The sequence below is a fragment of the Bubalus kerabau genome, chromosome 10 (assembly GCF_029407905.1).
Source record: "Bubalus kerabau isolate K-KA32 ecotype Philippines breed swamp buffalo chromosome 10, PCC_UOA_SB_1v2, whole genome shotgun sequence".
In the NCBI taxonomy this organism is placed as follows: Eukaryota; Metazoa; Chordata; class Mammalia; order Artiodactyla; family Bovidae; genus Bubalus; species Bubalus kerabau.
The window spans coordinates 54,031,408-54,054,532 of NC_073633.1; the positions used below are offsets into that span (position 1 = coordinate 54,031,408).

Here is a 23,125-nt window from a genome sequence, read left to right on the forward strand (position 1 = left end):
ATAATAAAGAACACATGATTTATAATATTGGCGGAGTCTTAATAGGGCTCTGGTTAAGGTATGCCTTATGTTTGTTTGTCTTCTCCAGAAATATGAATCAACATTGTATCCTGGAAAAAATCTGGCCTTTGGAAAAAGCCAACCTAGACCCTATTATAGAGACTGATGGGGTCTGGTAGTTAAGGCATAGGGTCCAAAGCTGACCATCTGGGTTCCAATCCCAGCTCTGCCACTTACCAGCTGTGACTACTTGGGCAAGTTACTTAATCTCTCTGTGTTTATTCTTTGACCTGTAAAAAGGATATCGAGGTACCTGCCTTATAAGGTTGAAGTGAGGATCAGAGGTGTTATTAATTAATGCACATGAAACAGTGACTGATGTTAACTAAGCCCTTAGTAAATATTTGCTATTATTTTAGTCTCAGCTTTACTGTTCTTCAGCAGTTTGGCCACTGGGATGGAGCTCGCTGAACCATGGTTCCCTGTAAAGTGAGCGTACTGATTTCTACCTCTTGGAAACACAGTAAGCATCCATTGGGATAGGGTGTGTGAAGAGTTTAACGTGGTACCCAGTTGTTAATGAGGTCTCAACCAGTGTTGAGGCATCGTTTTCCTTAAAGGGATGAGAAGAATCTCTGATACCTCATGGAGCTCATCTCTCCTCTAGTTTGCTTGTTTCTTGCAAAATCTAAAGTTGTTTTCAGTCAGTCTGTGAAACCCATAAGTAACTTTCCTAAGGATTGTCTCTGTTATTTGAATGATGTAGAGAGAGCATGAGCCTGGGAGCGATTGCAATGGAGGTAGTAAAGAGAGTTTTGAAAGTTACCTGAATTTTTATTGGCTTTTTAGATCACCAACTGCTAAATATCCTGAAAGTATTAATTGCTTTGTAACCCCCTGGACTGTAGCCCACCAGGCTCCTCTGTCCAAGGAATTCTCTAGGCAAGAATACTGGAGTGGGTTGCCATTCCCTTCTCCAGGGGATCTTCCCCACCCACGGATCGAACCTGGGTTCTTCTGCATTGCAGGCAGATTCCTTACCATATGAGCCACCAGGGAAGCTAAATAACGTTGTGAAGGTTTTGTTTTTGTTTGTTTTAATCTTTCCATCCCCCTTCCTAATTGCCCTTTACTCCTCCAGTATCTACACGTAATTTCAGCTTCTAATAATGTTTCTATTTCAGTCAGTTCAGTTCAGTCACTCAGTCATGTCTGCCTCTTTGCGACTCCATGGACTGCAGCACACCACGTTTCCCTGTCCATCACCAACTCCCGGAGCTTACTCAAACTCATATCCATTGAGTTGGTGATGCCATCCAACCATCTCATCCTCATCCTGTCATTCACTTTTCCTCCTGCCTTCGATCTTTCCCAGCATCAGGGTCTTTTCCAATGAGTCAGTTCTTCCCATCAGGTGGCCCAAGTATTGGAGTTTCAGCTTTAGCATCAGTCCTTTCAATGAATATTCAGACTGATTTCCTTTAGGATGGACTGGTTGGATCTCCTTGCAGTCCAAGGGACTCTCAAGAGTCTTCTCCAACACTACAGTTCAAAAGCATCAATTCTTCAGCACTCAGCTTTCTTTATAGTCCAATTCTCACATCCATTCATGACTACTGGAAAGACCATAGCTTTGACTAGATAGATATTTGTTGACAAAGTAATGTCTCTGCTTTTTAATATGCTGTCTAGATTGGTAATAACTTTTCTTCCAAAGAGCAGGCACCTTTTAATTTCCTGGCTGCAATCACCATCTGCAGTGATTTTTGAACCGAAGAAAATAAAGTCTGTCACTGTTTCCACTGTTTCCCCATCTATTTGCCATGAAGTGATGGGACCAGATTCCATGATCTTAGTTTTCTAAATGTTGAGTTTTAAGCCAACTTTTTCACTCTCCTCTTTCACTTTCTTCAAGAGGCTTTTTAGTTCTTCTTTGCTTTCTACCATAAGGGTGGTGTCATCTGCTTATCTGAGGTTATTGATATTTCTCCCCACAATCTTGATTCCAGCTTGTGCTTCATCCAGCCCAGCATTTCTCATGATGTATTCTGTGTATAAGTTAAATAAGCAGGGTGACAATATACAGCCTTGACATACTCCTTTTCCTTTTGGAACAGTCTGTTGTTCCATATCCAGTTCTAACTGTTGCTTCTTGACCTGCATACAGATTTCTCAGGAGGCAGGCAAGGTGATCTGGTATTCCCATCTCTATAAGACTTTTGCAGAGTTTATTGTGATCCACACAGTCAAAGGCTTTGGTGTAGTCAATAAAGCAAAAGTAGATGTTTTTCTGGAACTGTCTTGCTTTTTCGATGATCCGATTTGATCTCTGTCAATTTAATCTCTCATTCCTCTGCCTTTTCTAAATCCAGCTTGAACATCTGGAAGTTCATGGTTCACATACTGTTGAAACCTGGCTTGGAGAATTTTAAGCATTACTTTACTAACAGATGAGTGCAATTGTGCGGTAGTTTGAACATTCTTTGGCATTGCCTTTCTTTGGGATTGGAATGAAAACTGACCTTTTCCAGTCCTGTGGCCACTGCTGAGTTTTCCAAATTTGCTGGCATATGGAATGCAGCACTTTCACAGCATCATCTTTCAGGATTTGAAAGAGCTCAACTTAAATTCCATCACCTCCTCTAGCTTTGTTCGTAGTGATGCTTTCTAAGGCCCACTTGACTTCATATTCCAGGATGTCTGGCTCTAGGTGAGTGATCACACCATCATGGTTATCAGGGTCATGAAAATCTTTTTTGTATAGTTCTTCTGTGTATTCTTGCCACCTCTTCTTAATATCTTCTGCTTCTGTTAGGCCCATACCCTTTCTGTCGTTTATTGTGCCCATATTTGCATGAACTGTTTCCTTGGTATCTCTGATTTTCTTGAAGAGATCTCTAGTCTTTCCCATTCTGTTGCTTTCCTCTATTTCTTGGCATTGATCACTGAGAAAGGTTTTCTTATCTCTCCTTGCTATTCTTTGAAACCCTGCATTCAAAGGGTATATCTTTCTTTTTCTCCTTTGCCTTTCACTTCTTTTCACAGCTATTTGTAAGGCTTCTTCAGACAACCATTTTGCCTTTTTGCATTTCTTTTTCTTGGGGATAGTCTTGATCACTGCCTCCTGTACAATGTTACGAACCTCCATCCATAGTTCTTCAGGCACTCTATCAGATCTAATCCCTTGAATCTATTTGTCACTTCCACTGTATAATTGTAAGGGATTTCATTTAGGTCATACCTGAATAGTCTAGTGGTTTTCTCTACTTTCTTCAATTTCAGTCTGAATTTGGCAATAAGGAGTTCATGATCTGAGCCACACTCAACTCCCGATCTTGTTTTTGCTGACTGTATAGAGCTTCTCCATATTTGACTGCAAAGAATATAATGTGTAGAGTCTTCTCTTGTGTTGTTGAAAGAGGGTGTTTGCTATGACCAGTACATTCTCTTGGCAAAACTCTGTTAGCCCCTGCCCTGCTTCATTCTGTACTCCAAGGCCAAATTTGCCTGTTACTCCATGAATTTCTTGGGTTCCTTGCACTCCAGTCCCTATAATGAAAAGGACATCTTTTTTTGATGTTAGTTCTAGAAGGTCTTGTAGGTCTTCATAGAACCATTCAACTTCAGCTTCTTCAGCATTACTGGTTGGGGCATAGACTTGGATTACTGTGATATTGAATGGTTTGCCTTGGAAGCAAACAAAGATCATTCTGTTGTTTTTGAGATTGCATCCAAGCACTGCATTTTGGACTCTTTTGTTGACTATGATGGCTACTCCATTTCTTCAAATGAATTCTTGCCAACAGTAGTAGATATAATGGTCTTCTGATTTCAATTCATCCATTTCAGTCCGCTGTTTCCTAAAAGGTTGATGTTCACCCTTGCCATCTCCTGTTGACCACTTCCAATTTGCCATGATTCACGGACCTAACATTCCAGGTTCTATGCAATATTGCTCTTTACAGCATCAGAATTTACTTCCTTCACTGGTTACATCCACAACTAGATGTTGTTTTTGCTTTGGCTGTGTCTCTTCATTCTTTCTGGAGTTAATTCTCCACTGATCTCCAGTAGCTTATTGGGCACCTACCGACCTGGGGAGTTCATCTTTTCAGTGTCCTATCTTTTTGCCTTTTCACATTGTTCATGGGGTTCTCAAGGCAAGACTACTGAAGTGGTTACCATTCCCTTCTCTAGTGGACCAAGTTTTGTCAGGACTCTCCACCATGACCTGTCTTGGGTGGCCCTAATAAAACATGGCTCATAGTTTTATTGCCTTAGCCAAGGCTGTGGTCCATGTGATCAGATTGGTTAGTTTTCTGTGATTGTGGTTTCCATTCTATCTGCCTTCTGATGAAGAAGGATAAGAGGCTTATGGAAGCTTCCTGATGGGAGAGACTGACTGAGGGGGAAACTGGGTCTTGTTCTGATGGACAGGGCCATGCTCAGTAAGTCTTTAATCCAATTTTCTGTTGATGGGCGGGGCTGTGTTCTCTCCCTGTTATTTGACCTGGGGCCAAAAATGGTGGAGGTAATGAAGATAATGGTGACATCCTTCAAAAGGTACCATGCATGCACTACTACACTTTGTCCCCCAACCCTGCAGCAGGCCACCACTGACCCACACGTCTGCCAGAGACTCCTGGACACTCACGGGCGTATCTGGGTCAGTCTCTTGTGGGGTCACTGGTCCTTTCTTCTGAGTCCCAGTGTGCACAAGGTTTTCTTCGTGCCGTCAGAGTCTGTTTCCCAGTCCTGTGTAAGTTCTGGTGGCTCTATGGTGGTGTTAATGGCGACCTCCTCTGAGAGGACTTATGCCATACCCAGGTCTTCTGCACCCAGAGTCCCTGCCCCTGCAGCAGTCCAGTGCTGACCCATACCTCCACAGGAGACACTCAAACATAGTTGCTGCTACTGCTAAGTCTCTTCAGTCGTGTCCTACTCTGTGCGACCCCATAGACGGCAGCTCACCAGGCTCCCCCATCCCTGGGATTCTCCAGGCAAGAACACTGGAGTGGGTTGCCAGTCCCTTCTCCAATGCAGGAAAGTAAAAAGTGAAAGTGAAGTCTCTCAGTCGTGTCCGACTCTTTGTGACCCCATGGACTGCAGCCCACCAGGCTCCTCCGTCCCTGGGCTTTTCCAGGCGAGAGTACTGGAGTGGGGAGCCATTGCCTTCTCTGTCAAGACAGCTGCTGGTGCTGCTGCTAATGAAACAAGCTCAAGACTGCAAAGAAAAATCTATATGATAGCTTGCATTACGAAGGAGGGCATGTTTAAAATATTGCCTTTCCTTTTGGTTTCTGTGGGATAAACAGCACCTAACTAAGAGTTTCATCAGTAAGAGCAACCTTTGAGAAAATGAGTAGTCACTGATTAATATGATAAACTTGACTTTTAAAACTAGCTCTGTTCACTCAATATCCAGACAAGTGAGTTTTTACTTACTGCGTATCATCCAATCATCTTTAGTTTGATTTATTTATTCAACATAGAGTTACTGAGTGTTTACTCTGTGCCAGGCAGTCTCCCATGTTTAGAGGGTACAAGTGTGAAAAAAAGCTGTGTCTGTCCTCACAGGGTGTACCGTCCACCTAGTGTACACACAACATACTTGTTATTGGCACACACTCCTGAAACATGAACTGTCTTAAAACACACAAGTGAAAGACAAAGACTGAACTAAGAAGGAAATTCAGGCAAGGAATCAATATTACTGATCCAGAAATAATCAAAAACCTTATATCTGTTTTGCAAGAAGATAAAGCAAGAATTTTGAGACCAGATCAGGCAAACAGACTAGAGAAATCCAACAGCCATTTCATGTTAAAGTTGCCACATGACTCTTGTTCTAATTAATGGTTTCATATCTAGCCTGAACCCATATCTGTGTTGCTTTTCCACCTCATTTGACTTAGACAGATTTTGATGGGATGAATTAGTGCCTTGTATGCCATCTACCTATTTAAGAGAATGCCTGTGTGTGTGTGTTTGTATGTGTGCGCTCAGTCACTCAGTCATGTGAGACTCTTTGTGACACCGCAGACAATAGCCTGCCAGGCTCCTCTGTCCATGGGATTTTCCCAGCAAGAATACTGGAGTGGGTTGCCATTTCCTCTTCCAGGGGCTCTTCCCAACCCACAGATTGTACCCACATCTCCTGCATTGCAGACAGATTCTTTACCGTCTGAGCCACCAGGGAAGCCCAAGATAATGCCTACTTACAACAAATAGAAAATGGTTATAGATGTATAAAAGCTTGTGATCAGAGGCCATTAAAATTGTGTTCTTCTGATACAAGTGATGAAGTTGAAAATGTCTGGGGAGAAATGTGCATGAAAAGTCATCATCAAAATAATCACCCAAATCTGCTGCCAGGTATCATTAGTTACTGACATTTTCCAGGATGGTTGACGAGGAAGTTCATTGGTATTACCTGGCCCCTTGATGGAAAGGTGGTTCCTGGGCCCAGCCCCCGCCCCCTCCAACTAAATGAGGATTTCTAGAGGAAGGGTCTGGGGATCTTCAGTTTTAACAACTTTGGTGGATTCCCATGCATATTGAAGCTTGAGAACCATTAAGTTAATCCATTTTACCAAGAAAGAATGTAAGCATAAACCTCAGAAAATTGTCTCCCTGTGGAATGGGCACAGCAGTAATACAGTAGGAAAGAAAAAAAAAAAGAAAACTAATAAAGCATCTCTTTGAGAAAATACAGAGGAATCTTGGACTATTTGAGATTTTCACGATGAAATCTGTATTTACAAAGAATCGCTGAACCAAATGCCTTGCAGGTTTTTGAGAAGTCCAAGATAACTTTGCTAATGTTTGAGGTTGACAAGAGCCCAAATATATTTGCCAGGAGCAGATTGCCCCCTCAAATTTAACCCAGCATTTTTAAGGAAATGCAACCAATGTGTTCATGATAGTCCTGCCTGAAATTCATCAAAATATAATATTTGTAACAATGATTTGGTAGCCCTGTAGTATTTAAACGTCTTTTGTTCCCTGCTTAGAAACTGGAAGTTGCCTTTGGTCAAGGACTAACTAACCCCAAACAGAGAGGCTTGAGATGATTCTAAAACACAAGCCCCACAAGTATCCTGTGAGTCTCCTGCAGGCTCTGGGCACTCTATTTAGAGCTGGAACCTCACCTTCAAATATCCCACTTGCCTTACAAAAAAAATAAGGCATTTAATAACAGCAGCCTGACATCCTGAAAGAGCATTGGGCTGGGAGAAAGTGCATGTTTTCTCTCTTGGGTTTTCCACTGTGTGGCTTTGGGCAGGTATTTTAACCTCTCTGATCCTCTGTTTGTTTAGGTTTAAATGAGAGGGTTAAACTCTATGACCTTTGGGGCTAAAGTACTTTTCTATCTAAAGTATTGTAACCATTACTGCAACTGCTGCCTAGAAGCTTCCATGATCAGTGTATTTTGGTTGCCCTATCTGTTTATTGCCTTTGCAAACACAATGCATCGCTGTGTCTTGGGCTTCCTGCCAGGGAAGACAAGCCAATTTGATCGTGTTGCTCCTGGATGTCAAAACATTCTCGTCTGACCACGCCACAGAAGAAGTTTGTCGAAAGTGTGACTGACTGACATGATGACTGATTGGCTGATAACGGCGGCTGACAGTGATTGATCGAGTGTAAAATTATCTGCTCTCATTACTTCTGAAATTGAATTCAGATTGGTTCTATTGGAGGGTTTCCATGGAGACCGTAACCTGCTTTAGCAGTTGTTTGTGGATGTGGTGGCTTATTGTGATCAATACCTGTTTCCTGTGCTGGTCTGAAGAAATTATTAGTGATTGTAGTCAGGTAGAAAGAAGCAGCCATCTATAAGGGGGAAAAAAACCCTCAGGTTTTATTGCTACATAAAATGCGGGCTTTGTTCAGGGTTATGCTCTGGCCAACTAGTAGGTGATACCTTCACTAATTCACTGCTCTTGAATTGTTATTAGAGGATTTGCTTTTGAAAAAGAATTATAGGATTTTTTTTCTCTTTGAAGAAGATGGAATAGTAGATATTCATATTCATTTTTTAAAATGTGATGTAGTAACAACAAACATTTAATCAAATCACACTCATGTGACTACAGAGACAGGACTGGTCCCTCAGGCTTTTCCTGGGTTGTTTCTGTGAATGAAAAAGTCATTAAACTGTTTCACCGACTTGCCTTCTTGATCTCTTAGAATGGCATGCTACCTCTGCTCTTAAGGAAAGCCTTTCCTAACTGCCCCCATTAGAGTTAATTACTGCTTCCTCTCTGCTCACGTGGCATTCTTCCATCTTGTGTTACAGCGTTCATCCACAATTACATCCCCTTCACACTCTAGATTATGACATCCTTGAGGACAGGTTCATTTTCTTTTTTCTCTTTATATCATCCTCAGCATCTCGTGGAGTTCCTGATCCATCACAGGGGCTCAGTAAATGCTAGTTCAACTGAATGAACTGGATTTGCTTTGCAAGCTCATCTCTTTGGAGACCAGTGTTGAACAGGATTCCCATTCAGTGAGGTGGTGGAACCTGTGCCTGGTGGTTTGGTGGCTTTGTTTCCTGGCCCGTAGCTGTGTCTGTGCCAGAGAGGGTTGCTAGGAAATCTTGTGTTATAAGAGGTTCATGTTATATCTAAAGCTTTCCATATACATGAGTATTTTTTTGGGGGGCTGTGTTAAGTCTTAGTTGCAGTGTGTGGGCTTCTATCTAGTTATGGCACATGGCCTCCAGAATGCAGTCTCTGTAGTTGGGGCCTGCAGACTTAGTTGCCTGAGGTGTATGGGATCTTAATTCCACAACTAGGGATAGAACCTGTGTCCCCTGCATGGGAAGGCAGGTTCTTAACCAATGGACCACAAGGAAAGTTCGCATGAATAATTGAATGATTTCCTACAGCTTGTAGAACAGCACTGACCATACTGAGATGATAATGAGAGGATACCTAGTAAGGACCAGATTTTATGCTTAGCCACATTTGTTTATTGTTTCTACTGGACTCGGCTTCGACTTACCCTCTCCCCCGACATTTGGCTCATTAGCTGAATGCACCTTTGGAGGAATCCACTATTAAGAGCAACTAAGATATTGGAACGTTTACCTCGTGCCTGGTGTTACACTTAGTCCTATCTTTTTCATTTCTTTCTCACAGCTATCATTGTCCCATTTTGAAGAGAAAAGAACTAAAACACAGAATGATTAAGTAATTTTTCTAAGGTTACACAGCCTGGAAGTGGTAAAGCCTAGGGTCTGGCTCCAAACCCTGTTCTTGAAATTTATGATGTTGTGTCTTGGTAATGGAGCTTCGACATTTAGTTTCTCAACTGCCTGCTTCAAAATATGCAGAATCACATAGAGTAATCCTACCAAAGTCAAAATCACCTCCCATGTTTGTTAAAAATACAGATAACTCCAGATCTGCTGATTCACTCTTTTGACTAAGGCCAGTGAATCTGCACTAGGATGTTTTATTCTGTTCTGAGCTTTAGGAGCTTTGATACTAGTTTGTGTTCTTGTTTTGAGAGGAGAAGGGACAAGAGATTTCAATACCACAACTTTATAATCTCTGCTCTAAGGTAAATACACTCCTTGAGACTTGGAAATGAAAGACAAGACTCTAGGGTTTTTTGTTTCTTCGTACTGCTTAACTCTAGAAAAAACCATCAGTGATAACATGAAAACAATTTTAAAGAGAGTTACCAGACTTTTCTGATTAAATGAGTGTTTAATGGAACAGTCTGAGAACTCATTCAACGCATTCATTAAAAGTCATGTCCTAGTTAAGACTTGACTAGTTAAGGACTAGTTAAAGACTTGTCCTAGTTAGGGGCTCGGCCAGTGGTGTTAGCACTGCAGGGAGTATCGAGGGGCACATTCCACAAGAATCCTTATGCAACATGTCCATGGCTTACCCTTGAACTTGATGGCCTTCCCCTAGATCTTCCTGAAGTACACATCCAGCTTTGTACTCTTTCCCTCACTGTAGTAAATGCAAATGGAGAAGGAAATAGCAACCCACTCCAGTATTCTTGCCTGGAGAATCCCAGGGACAGAGGAGCCTGATGGGCTGCATTCCTTGAGGTTGCACAGAGCCAGACACGACTGAGCGACTCAGCAGCAGCAGTAAATGCAAACCAGTGGCAGTATGTCACATCCAGTAGTAGCAAGACAAAGCTCTGCCTCCTCTAGAGGGCTCTTGATCTTTGCTTTATTTTTGCTGATGCTCTTCTGTGTCTCATCCATGTCAAGCCATCTTTCCTATCTTTCTAGCAGAGTTTTGCCCTCTTAGCAAGAATTCTCCCTGCCAGGTGCTGCATCCAAGGAGAAATTCCCCACGTGAAAGTTTTAAGAGGCTTATATCTCTGGGATTAATTCAGTCCTTGCTTTCTGTTGCTAGTTACCTTTCTGTGCCTGGTTTCACAAACTACTCTGAAGGGCAGAGACTGTTTCAAGTTCTTCTATTTTTCACCCTGTCCCTCACTCCAGGAACAGGCTCTGCCATCACCACATGCCAAGGCTGCCATTACCTCTTGTTTATTTCTTTCTCCCATGCCCCTGTTTTATTGAGATATAAGTGACACACAACATTGTATAAGTTGAAGGTATACAACTTAATGATTTGAGATATACAACTTTAATGATTTGCTGAAGGAAATGGCAACCCATTCCAGTATTCTTGCCTGGGAAATGCTAGAGGAGCCTGGAGGGCTCTAGTCCATGGGTTGCAAAGAGCTGGCCATGACTCAGTGACTGAGCACACATATATTGCTGAATGATCACCACAGTAGGTTTGGTTGACATCCATTACCTCACATACTTAGTAGCATTTACTTTTTTGTTGCAGATTGGAGGTATTTTCTGCCTTCTACTATTAGAATATTTATAAGACAAATGAATGCTTATAGGTTGATGGATTTTCCCCATCTCTCCTTCCCCAACTTTGTTTCCCCGGTCTCTTAGAAATGCTTGTGTTCTTGTATGTGTAGCCGCCTTCTGTGGGTAGAGTCATAATCCTATCTTGATGCAATCGGTATTGGAATTGTGTACGTTATCTAAACTATTTTTTAATGATGTCTTCTAGTGATTCGGACAGCTGTCATTCAGCTTACCTTCCGTGGCCTTCCAAGGTGACCAGGAGACCTCTGTTTTGTTCCGGAAGCTAGTCATAGTTGAAAAGCCTCCAGGTGCTTGGCCACAGGGGTCCAGCAACCTTCTCGTTGTCCATGGAGGCTTCTGGCAACCTCAGCTGTGTGATTCAGACCGGATTCTTAGGACTCTTAAGTGAAATGGTCAGAAAATGACTTAATGTATTTTGCCACATGAAGCACATTTAACTGCCACTTGATTCTTTGTACTCTTTGGCTTAAGAACTCGCCTACCATTGTGTGGGGAAGTAAAAATTCTTTTTAATTTTATTCAGTTTAAAAAAAAAAAAAAGGAAAGGAGAGAAAAAAGTCTAGGCATTGTCAAAATATTTGCTTAATCTTGCAGATTTGGGAAGTTGTGTAGCTGCTTGCTCTGACAGACCAGAACAATGGTCATTAAATGAAAAGCAGATGCAATAAAGTGCGCAGTAAAAGCCTTCTATTACGGGCTGTAAGGGGAAAAAAGGGTTGTTAACAGAACACAGTAAGCGTTATGGAATAAATCAGAACAAAACCATTCCCAATTACTGTACGAAGATAATTAAAGTCTACAACGCTAATTAAGGTCTGTTTATATCTATTTCTGTTTGTGTACAAACATATGCACATAGTTAAATATTTTTGATTGTTTTTTATGCAATACTAACTTCAGAGTTGAATCTCTCTGAATTTAACTTTTGTTTTCATATCACCAGGAAGTAGTCTCCAGAAATTGAAACTCCAGCTTTCCCTCCTTGATTTTACTTTATTTTTCTTGGCTAACTTAAGAAAATTCTTCAAATATATAACACTACTTCCTTGAGTGTGTTTTTTTGGGTCTGCTGTGTCTTCCTTGAGTGTGTTTTTTTGGGTCTGCTGTGTTTTAGGTGGGATCAGCTAGGTTTCCCCACCACTATCACCACCATTTTTCAAAGAAAATGAATTTTTCTTTGAACTTGACGCATATGCCAAATTATATTCACACGTTAGTGTTCCATAGGATTACAAAATATCCTTTGGATATGAATCTCAAGAAGACTCAAACTTGAAGAATGAGAAATTGATAAATAATCCTCCCTACTGGCAGTTCCCTAGGGTTTTCTTCACAGGCTATAAATATCACATAAATATTCCCTGAACTGTAAGCTGTAATTTTTTGGATGGATGTCAATGCTTTTTAAGAGGGAACAACAATGAGCTATAATTATCATTCAAAAGTGATCAGCTAAACAATTGGAAAGGCAGTAGCTTTCAACGAAGGTCCAGAAATAGCCTCTGTATATACTGCACTTGACTCAACCTTGGGAATTAGGAAGAAACTTAATTCCAACTGGATGTTGATACTCTTTTGAAAATCACTTGATACCAACCAACAGATCCCCAATCATGTTTTTCAAAGAAAACAATTTCTTCTCCCCTCTCTTTCCCCTTCTTTCACTCCTTACAAATTCACCTACTCTATGTTTTTTCCCCCTAAGTTGCAGTCCACCCAAGATTTAATATAGTTGCAGTTCTTCCTTTTAAGACTAAACAAAACAAGAAGGACTTGTCTGTGTTTCAGAACTGTAGCAGTCTTTAAAGAGCAGCGGCCAGCCTTCATTCTCGACCAACACTGTCCAACAGAATTATTATACAAGTGGCATAGATAACTTACACTTTCTAGTAGTCATATTTTAAGAAAGCAAAAAGAAGCAGGAAATTAATTTTGATAATATGTTTTAACAATATATTTTACTTTTTTTTTCATACTTAGTCTTTGAAGTCCAGTGTGTATTTCACACTTGGAGCACATCTCAGTTTGGATTTGCCTCATCTCACATGTTTATTAGCTCTATGGATTAGTGGTGAGCACATTGAACAGCACAACTGTGAATGATGCCTGGAGAGGACCCGCTGTTAAATTCACAGACTCTGGAACGTTGAGTGTCTTGTTTACATGGAGCTACTTCTTTAGGTCAGTTTGAAGATAATGGAAGAATCAACCCCTGCTTCTACCTTGGCTGACGATGGAGTTGGAGAAAAGTATATGTCAGGAGGTCTTACAGATTTGGAGGGTCCAACTGGTAGCATAACTTGTTTTTGTTGGAGCATAAAACTACCCATTTGGGGCTCTAGAGTTCTACTTGTATGAGAGTCCTCTCTTATTGGGCTTATGTTCTGATTAGGAATGAGCTAGGTCTTAACTAGAAGGATCACGTTGGGAAGAATTACTTCTTGCCAAACAATCTGCTGGCTCAGAGGTTAAAGCGTCTGCCTCCAATGCGGTAGACCTGGGTTCGATCCCTGGGTCAGGAAGATCCCCTGGAGAAAGAAATGGTAACCCACTCCAGTATTCTTACCTGGAGAATCCCATGGACGGAGAAGCCTGGTAGGCTATAGTCCACGGGGTTGCAAAGAGTCGGACACGACTGAGTGAATTCACCTTCACCTTCAAACAATCTCAGAACAGAAGGAAGGTGAGAATTACAGGAAAGTTCAGCACTGCTGTCTCCTATTTTCCTGAGGCTACTCCTGCTGTATCAAAGACGCTGGTTGCCTTGTCGTGTACCCATAGCCTAGAGCCTAAACCTATTCCAAGCTTAGTGATAAACACACACAGAGTCCTTGGGGTGGAGCCAAGAGAGTGCAGACTTGGAAAATTGAGGAGTCCTCTGTTTGAACAGCTGGGTGACTTGAAGCAAATCGCAGATCTGAATCTGTTTCCAACTCTATAAAACAGCAAAGATAGTGCCTACCTTGCAGAGTTGTTTGAGGAGTAAATACTACAAAGTGTATAAAGCATCTGGCCGAGTGTCTGACACATAGTAGGCAGTCAATAAATGATAACTATCATTGCACGATATTGTATAACTATGAAGTGTTTGTGTGGACATAATAAATGGTCCCATATTGAGTTACTGTCCCAAGCTGCCACTGTGACCCTGTGCAGGAAGATTCCTTGTATGGCTCTATAGTCCATGAATGAAAACTAGGTTCTCTAGTTTATGATCTGTATGGAGCTACTTCTTGCTGAAGCTAGGGCAGGAATCTGTAGATATCTGGACTATGTTATAAAACTAAGTGTTAAACTCCTATCTCTCTTCATTTTTTCAGAATGATTTCAAACTGTGAATGTAAAATGTCTTAAACCTGTATACTTGGTCCAGCCTGCGTGTATTACTTTGTGATTAAACTCCTTGTGGTCGTCATCTGAAAAGATAGGACAGGCATGCTTTGGTCTACTCTTGTTTACCAAATATAGATGAAATTCTGGCTTTTTACTTTTTAGGGGCTTGGGGTTTACTTGGAAACCAACTTTTTATTTTTTGTGTTCTCTAAAGGTTGCAAATTAGCAAAATATTCGACAGACTCCTCCTCTGGGCCGGAGAGATGATTTGCAGGATTCTGTTTCATTTGCTGGGAGAGGGAGATGAGGGTCTTTATCATTCTGATCAAAACTCTTTTCTTTAGATGACATTGGGGCTACATTTTATAGCTTCTTTTATGATCCATAAAAGTGGTGACCGCAATTGGGTAAATGTGATGTGAGCCACTTGGAAAGCTTCTCTCTGTGATTCCACCAGCTTCAAGTGCCCTGCATATAATTTTGAAGACCAGTCAATTTATTGAAGTGTTCTTTGTGGGCAGAGCATATGCTGAATTTGACGAACATCACTTACGTATAATGTAATCCCTTTCATGGTGTACTTCTCTTGTGACACAAAAAGACACTGTTTCAAAGGCAAACCTTTTCTGATAATTGGTGATAAAATGACTGTTATTGGCAGGATGAATGGGAGGGACAAATATCCTTGAACTCTTCAGAAAGGAGGGCACTAATATTGAGAACAAAATTGTGAACATCTTTATCTGTTATACAGAAACATCTGTATGTAATACTTTACATAAGAAGGTGCTATAGCCATTTCTGTGGTTCCACCCTCATGCTCTCACACCCTGGATCATGATGGAACAGTGATAGTAGACTATTGTCTAAACCTTTTTCTCCTTGCTGACATACATGGACATATGCATGGATATAACTTATGGGGGTATCTCTGGGAATTTTTTTGATATGGAAATAAAATCATACTACACATATTTTTTATTTTTTCAATTTCATAGTACATCATGTACACACCTAAAATTCAGTAGATCCAGTTCTAATTCTATCCTTCACCTCTAATTTGTTAAGATCTTTAACAATCTCCTATATGGAAATTTAAAACATGCAACTTCATTATGTTCCCAGTCTTGATAGTAGTTCAGGGGGTTGCTAACTCCAAGTCAAGTATTAGTTCAAAAAATGCATCGAAGCTAAAACAAAAAGAGAATTTCCATTCTGTAGACCGGAAAGGAAATAACTGAAATAAACCAATGGGATGCATTGTGTTTTGCAAACATTATAGATCATAGGTGAAGATGTGTCAAAGTAAAGTTACACTTTACCTGAAGGATAGTGAGATCTAGAGAAGAAAGAATATAAATTACACTTTGTAACCATCTCATTTCAATGAATTTGATATTTAGAGAAAATTTATTTATATCATAGTTTCAAGTGGCTAAACAACTTGGGATTTCATGTTTTTATGCAACTGTTTCTCTTGCCCATTCTTTCCCATTGCCCCAAAACTATCAAGAGATTAATAATTTGTAAATAGACCTGGTTTGGTTTAGAAACTATTTATTGAATAGTTACTAAATCAAACAGTTTTGGTTTTGAAGTAAGTATTTGGATAATGTTTTACACAACCTGTGGAATAATTTGTTAAAATGAAATACATGTATGTAACATGAATACATACATATGTATATACTCTTATTGAATTTTACTGCTTTGTGACTTTTAAACTATCTTTCCTAACATCTTTTACAATTGTTAGTTTGAGTTTCCCTCAAAACTGAAGAAGAGACAGCTTAAAATATAGTTTGTTGTTAGAAATAAATGTGTTTTCTAAGTTGTATATACATATCACTTAAGGCAGGGATCCCCAAACTCTGGGAGCTAATGCCTGATGATCTGAGGTGGAGCTGATGTAATAATAATAGAAATAAAGTGCAAATAAATATAACGTGCTTGAATCATCCCGAAACCTTCCGCCCAACACCCCACCATCACCCACTGCTCTTGTTCATAGAAAAATTGTCTTCCATGAAACTGGTCCCTGGTGCCAAAAAGGTTGGGGACCATTAGCTTAAGGAATCAGTTTAAAATGATTTCTTTTCAGAGTCCTTGAATGTGGTTCAAAGGTATGTTGCTTTGTCCATAATCACCATTTGGATAATGAGCCCAAACCTGCCTAGCAATTTCATTCTCCTGCTTATCAAGTCTTCTCAAACTTCCTTCTCAGGTCCATACAGCACTAGTTGTCCTTTTCTCTTCTGTAATCTTGTCTCAAATGCATCGTGCCCGCTGGCATACAGGAAAGTAACAAGACTAGTACAAAGAACTTAATTTTCCTTTGAATCATTTGAGAAGTTTCCAACCTCTTGCCCTACTACCCTGGAATACTTTAGTGTATATAATCCCTGTATTACAAGGGACTGTATATCTATGATAATAACCATCAAAACTAGGAAATTAGCACTGATACATTGTAATCTTCAAGTCCATCAACCCCATTAAGTCTCACCAGTTATCCCAATTCTTTCGCTATATGTACATATGTGTGTGTATGTAAATAAAATATAAATAGTATAATAAATTGTCTCTCTATAGCAAAAGTTTACACTACCTAATCATTTATTACATTTAGTTGTTATGTGTCTCTGGTTTCCTTTCGTGTGGGACAGTTTCTCAATCTTTCTTGACTTTCATGACCTTAATGCAGTTGGAGATTACAGGTTGGTTGGGGCTTCCCTGGTAGCTCAGTTGGTAAAGAATCCGCCTGCAGTGCAGGAGGCCTGGGTTCAATCCCTGGGTTGGGAAGATCCCCTGGAGAAGGGGAAGGCTACTCACTCCAATATTCTGGCCTGGAGAATTCCGTGGACTGTATAGTCTATGGGATCGCAAAGGGTTGGACACAACTGAGCGACTTTACAAAAAAGATTTACAAAAAAGATCTTCATGACCCAGATAACCACGATGGTGTGATCACTCACCTAGAGCCAGACATCCTGGAATGTGAAGTCAAGTGGGCCTTAGGAAGCACCACTATGAACAAAGCTAGAGGAGGTGATGGAATTCCAGTTGAGCTATTTCAAATCCTAAAAGATGATGCTGTGAAAGTGCTGCACTCAATATGCCAGCAAATTTGGAAAACTCAGCAGCGGCCACAGGACTGGAAAAGGTCAGTTTTCATTCCAATCCCAAAGAAAGGCAATGCCGAAGAATGTTCAAACTACTGCACAGTTGCACTCATCTCACACTCTAGCAAAGTAATGCTCAAAATTCTCAAAGCCAGCCTTCAACAGTATGTGAACCATGAACTTGTAGATGTTCAAGCTGGATTTAGAAAAGTCAGAGGAACCAGAGATCAAATTGTCAACATCCATTGGATCATCAAAAAAGCAAGAGAGTTCTAGAAAAACATCGAATTCTGCTTTATTGACTATACCAAAGCCTTTGACTATGTGGGTCACAACAAACTCTGGAAAAGTCTTAAAGAGATGGGAATACCAGACCACCTTACCTGCCTCCTGAGAAATCTGTTTGCAAGTCAAGAAGCAACAGTTAGAACTGGACTTGGAACAACAGACTGGTTCCAAATTGGGAAAGGAGTACGTCAAGGCTGTATATTGTAACCCTGTTTTTTTAACTTACATGCAGAGTACATCATGAGAAATGCTGGACTGGATGAAGCACAAGCTGGACTCATGATTGACGGGATAAATATCAATAACCTCAGATAAGCAGATGATACCACCCTCATGGCAGAAAGCGAAGAAGAACTAAAGAGCCTCTTGATGAAAGTGAAAGAGAGGGAAAAAGTTGGCTTAACGCTCAACATTCAGAAAACGAAGATCATGGCATCTGGTCCCATCACTTCATGGCAAATAGATGGGGAAACAATGGAAACAGTGACAAACTTTATTTTTTTGGACTCCAAAATCACTGAAGATGGTGACTTCAGCCACGATGCTTGCTCTTTGGAAGAAAAGTTATGACCAACCTAGACAGCATATTAAAAAGCAGAGACATTATTTTGCCAACTAAGGTCTGTCTAGTCAAACCTATGGTTTTTCCAGTACTCATGTGTGGATGTGAGAGTTGGACTATAAAGAAAGCTGAGTGCTGAAGAATTGATGCTTTTGAACTATGGTGTTGGAGAAGACTCTTGAGAGACCCTTGGACTGCAAGGAGATCCAACCAGTCCATCCTAAAGGAAATCAGTCCTGAATATTCATTGGAAGAACTGATGCTGAAGCTGAAACTCCTATACTTTGGCCACCTGATAGGAAGAACTGACTCACTGGAAAAGATCCTGATGCTGGGAAAGATTGAAGGCGGGAGGAGAAGGGGATGACAGAGGATGAGATGGTTGAATGAACTCAACTGACTCAACGGACATGAGTTTGAGTAAGCTCTAGGAGTTGGTGATGGAGTGGAAGCCTGGTGTGCTGCAGTCCATGGGGTCACAAACTGGACTGAACTGAACTGGACTGAGCAACTGAACTGAACTAAGCGACTTTCACTTACTTCACTGGTTCATAGAATGACACTTATTTGTCTTACAATTAGATTCCAGTTATGTGGGAAGTATCAGCCTATTAAGTGTTTGAAATTCCTCAAAGCTCAGTTTCAGGCCTTCTTATCTTTTCCCTGAGCCATGTTCATACACATGCATTGTTCTACTTATCCCTCTCTTATGTTGCTCACAAATTCACAACTCAAGCTTAACATTCTCCAGTGAGTTGTGGACTCTTAGAACCACTCTCTCACTACTTTCTTCTCTTGGTTACTAAATATCAATCTACCACCTTGTCCTTTTGATTGACTGTCTTAAACATCTTGCTAAGCTGTTCATTGCATCCTTCAGTACCCCCTCCAATTGCCATGGATGGTTAACAGCCTCTTAACTGGTTTGTGTGTATGTATACGACAGAGGATGAGATGGCTGGATGGCATCACTGACTCGATGGACGTGAGTCTCAGTGAACTCCAGGAGTTGATGATGGACAGGGAGGCCTGGTGTGCTGCAATTCATGGGGTCACAAAGAGTCGGACACGACTGAGCGACTGATCTGATCTGATCTGATCTGATCATACTTACTCCTTTCTGGCCTCCTGCAGTGTATTCTCCTTATTTTAGCTCGAGTGATCTTTTAAGAATGTGAATTCCCTGTTTAAAACATTCTAATGGTATCCCACTGTGCTTAGGACAGACTAAGATGAACTTAGCCGATGGATCCTGTGTGGACTGGTTATGTCTGACCTTCCCTGCTCTGGCCACACTGGCCTTCTTCCTGTTTTTCTTACCATGCTTTCTATGCTTCCACGAAGTACAGCCCCTTTGCTTCCCCACTCATTATCTTCTCAGCCTTCCAATATTTTAAAATAGCTTTATTGAGATAAAATTCACATACTATACAACATATGCACTTAAAGTATAAAATTCTGTGTTTTTTTAGTATCTTCTCAGAGTTCTGCAGGAGAAGGCAATGGCAACCCACTCCAGTACTCTTGCCTGGAGAATCCCATGGATGGAGGAGCCTGTTAGGCTACAGTCCATGGGGTCGCTAAGAGTCAGGCACGACTGACGAGACTTAGCAGCAGCAGAGTTCTGCAACCATCACCACTATCTAATTTCAGAATATTTTCATCACTCTCCGAAATAAATCTTATACCTGTTAGTAAGTACTCCTTCATACCCACTCACACTTACTCTTTACTCTGCCCACTGATCTATTTTTTGTCACTTTAGATGTTCCATTCTGGACATTTGAATTAAATGGAATTCTACAGCACATTATGTTTTTTTTTTTTTTAGCACATTATGTTTTATGACTGGCCTCTTTCACTTAGTGTAAAGTTCATCCATGTTGTAGTGTGAAGCACTTTTTTATTCCTTCATACAATTGAATAATATTCTACTAGGTGGATACTTTTCTGGTGGCTCAGCATTAAAGAATCCGTCAATTCGGGGAACTTGGGTTCGATCCATGGGTCAGGAAGATCCCCTGGAGAAGAAAATGGCAACACACTCCAGTATTCTTGCCTGAAAAATTGTATGGACAGAGGAGCCTGACTGCCTATAATCCATGGGATTGCAAAGAGTCTAACATATTTTATCCATCAATTGATGGACACTGGGGCCATTCCTCAAATCTTGAATTGAGCATCCCTTTTTCAGAGAATTTCCCTGATCTGTGGAAGCAGGCTGATCATGCTGGATTGAATTTCACTGCACTGATTCTCTCTTCTTGCTGATGTCTCTCATAGCTCCAGCTTTACATTTGTTTGCACACTTCTTGGCCTAATGGGATGCTGATCTTTTCACTATAAACTCGAGGAGCTAGGGATCATATCTGTTCAGGCTCACCAAGGTTTCCCAACTGCTCACACAGGGCTGTGCACACAGTAGGAGCTCATTAGATACTTGTTCAATGAATAAATCCTAATTCTGCTCATTGAAGCAAGATTGCATCTGGCAGTGGAGATATTTGAGCCATTTGTATGAATTTCCCTGGCATGGCCTCTATTGTGCTTTAGATGAGAAGGGCCCGCCATAAACCATTCTGTTCTTCTTCTTGCCTCCAGCAGGCCTTTACTCAATTGTATTTCTTAATAGAATTCAGCATTTATTGTATGTATTTATTTGAATTAAGTTGCAAAAATATGGAAGTAACCATGACAGGCAGAAGCAGAGAAGCGTGCAGAAGTTAATGCATTGCTAGGTTCTCACAGAGCTGGAGTGGCCTAGGTAACTAGCAGTTGGGAAGAGAAAAGAAATTATTACTGGGGCAGCCTTCTGTCAGTTGTCTGGGGATTTTTTTTTTTTTTTTTTAGTGAGTCTCCTCTTTGTCACTAGAGTGTGGGAAATAGTTTATGGTCAACGTTTTGCTTGAATGGCATTTTGCTGGAATGACAGTAGCTACCTCCTTTCCCAAATTGCTTCCTGAATTACTGGGTTAGGTGCTATGCTGTGAGCTTCAGGTGTGAATGTTAATTTCATTGTCTAAACCACCTTGTGAGACAGGCACTACAGTTAACCATTTTACAGATGAGTAAACTGAGGCTTTGAGAGAAAAAATAACTTGGGCTTTATCCCACAGTTCTTCTGATATCAAATCTCATGTAAACTTAACACAAGTTTAGACACTGCCTGTTCATTTTGGCAGATCTGGGTTCTCCTTTTAACTACAGCTTATCAAGTAGAGAATTAAAGTTGAATATTGAAAATTATTAAGGATTATGTGTTAGTCGCTCAGTCGTGTTTGACTCTTTGTGATTCGATGCCATCTGAAGTCCACCAGGTTCTTCTGTCCATGGGATTCTCTGGGCAAGAATAATGGAGTGGGTTGCCATTTCCTTCTCCAGGGGATCTTCCAGTCCCAGGGATCAAACCTGGGTCTCCTGTATTGCAGGCAAATTCTTTACTGTCTGAGTTACCAGGGAAATCCCATTAAGGATTATGGCTGAATTTAAAAACCTTTGTTGTAACAGACTGGAGGGAAATAGCTTGCATTCTGGAGTTACATGGACCTGGATTTAACTTCCACTTCTACCCTTTTTTAGTTGAACATGACATTTACTTTCCCTGAACCCCAGTTTCCTAATTTTAAAACTGAGAATAATTATTATCAATTGCAATAGGATACTTAGGGATTAAACAAAACAAACAAAACTCCAACCCAATGCCTGACACAAAGTAGGTGCTTAAAAAGAAAAAAGAAAAAAAGGCCACTTCTTCTTTTATTTCTTTTACTACTTCTATATTTTCATGCAAATGAATTCCTTTAGCATAAGATTTTCCCAGCCCTTCCAGTTAATACTTTTTCATGCCAAGACAGGAAAGAAATTATCTGCTGAACAGTTAATATGTTTATTAGAAACTTGCATTCTCATCTTAAATATTTCTTCTCATTCATTTCACCCTGAATATCAATTCAACTAATGCTATTTGAGCACAGAAGTGCGTGTGGTAGTAATGGTGCTTTGCCCACACTGAACTCGTATTCCAACAAAGAATACACACACACACACACACACACACACACACACACGGCATTTATAGTTTAACCAGATACAGCTCACTTACTATGACAAATGCCATTGAAGCTGCATGGAGATATTTGACAACAGTTTTCTGTTCCCCGGTGGCTTAGACAGTGAAGAATCTGCCTACAATGCAGGAGACCTGGGTTCGATTCCTGGGTCAGGAAAATTCCCTGGAGAAGGGAATGGCAACCCACTCCGGTATTCTTGCCTGGAGAATCCCATGGACAGAGGATCCTGGGGGGCTACCATCCATGGGGTCACAAAGAGTTGGACTCAACTGAGCAACTAACACTTTGTAGGCCAGAAGGCTTTCTAAGCTTACTTCTGATGGAGTTAAAACTCAAAAGCCTCTGGGAGCCAGTGAAAATCCTTACCTCTTACTTAAATGTAATTTCAAGGGAGAGGAAGTGCAACGTGTTTTGTGAGGCCAGGTCTTTATTGGGTGTAAAGGACAGCATTGCTCAGATGTACTCCCTAGCAATTCCTATAGGAACACAAGGTCATCAGCCATAGGTACTTCCTGTGTCTGGTTTTTAAGAGTTGAAAACAGAAATATAGGACAAATTTGGAGGCCAGCTAGAAAAGTTTAATTCTATTGATAGACATTTCTCACTACTTTGTTGTGAAATAGAATTTGCAAGGCTGGCAACTGACTTATGTCATGAATTATTTCACTCTTCATAAGGCAAGCATATTAAATATGACATAAACCAACTGGCTTCATGGATGGTAACTCATGGAATAGTGTCAAATATTGAGGGCGAGAAAGTCAGGGAGATGAAGTATGCTTGATTTTCTTGGGAGTCAGTTTGCTCTTAAATACCCAAATACCCAAAGTGTAAACACATTTTCACAATTCCTTTG

General features: G+C 40.7%; 1 protein-coding gene and 1 long non-coding RNA gene across 11 annotated transcripts in view; both read left to right on the plus strand.

The window, feature by feature from the left end:
* LOC129621373 (uncharacterized) overlaps positions 1 to 11,949 on the plus strand; it is a 31,821-nt gene extending 19,872 nt beyond the window's left edge. For 3 of the 4 annotated variants that reach the window (XR_008699261.1, XR_008699260.1, XR_008699262.1), the window contains exons 2-3: positions 420 to 523; positions 11,079 to 11,949. This is a non-coding gene — a long non-coding RNA (uncharacterized LOC129621373). The remainder of the gene's footprint in view (positions 1 to 419; positions 524 to 11,078) is intronic. The other variant, XR_008699263.1, reaches the window with a different exon arrangement.
* The window catches only part of RORA (RAR related orphan receptor A), an 816,521-nt gene that overhangs the window by 195,351 nt on the left and 598,045 nt on the right, over positions 1 to 23,125 (plus strand). The window lies entirely within an intron of this gene.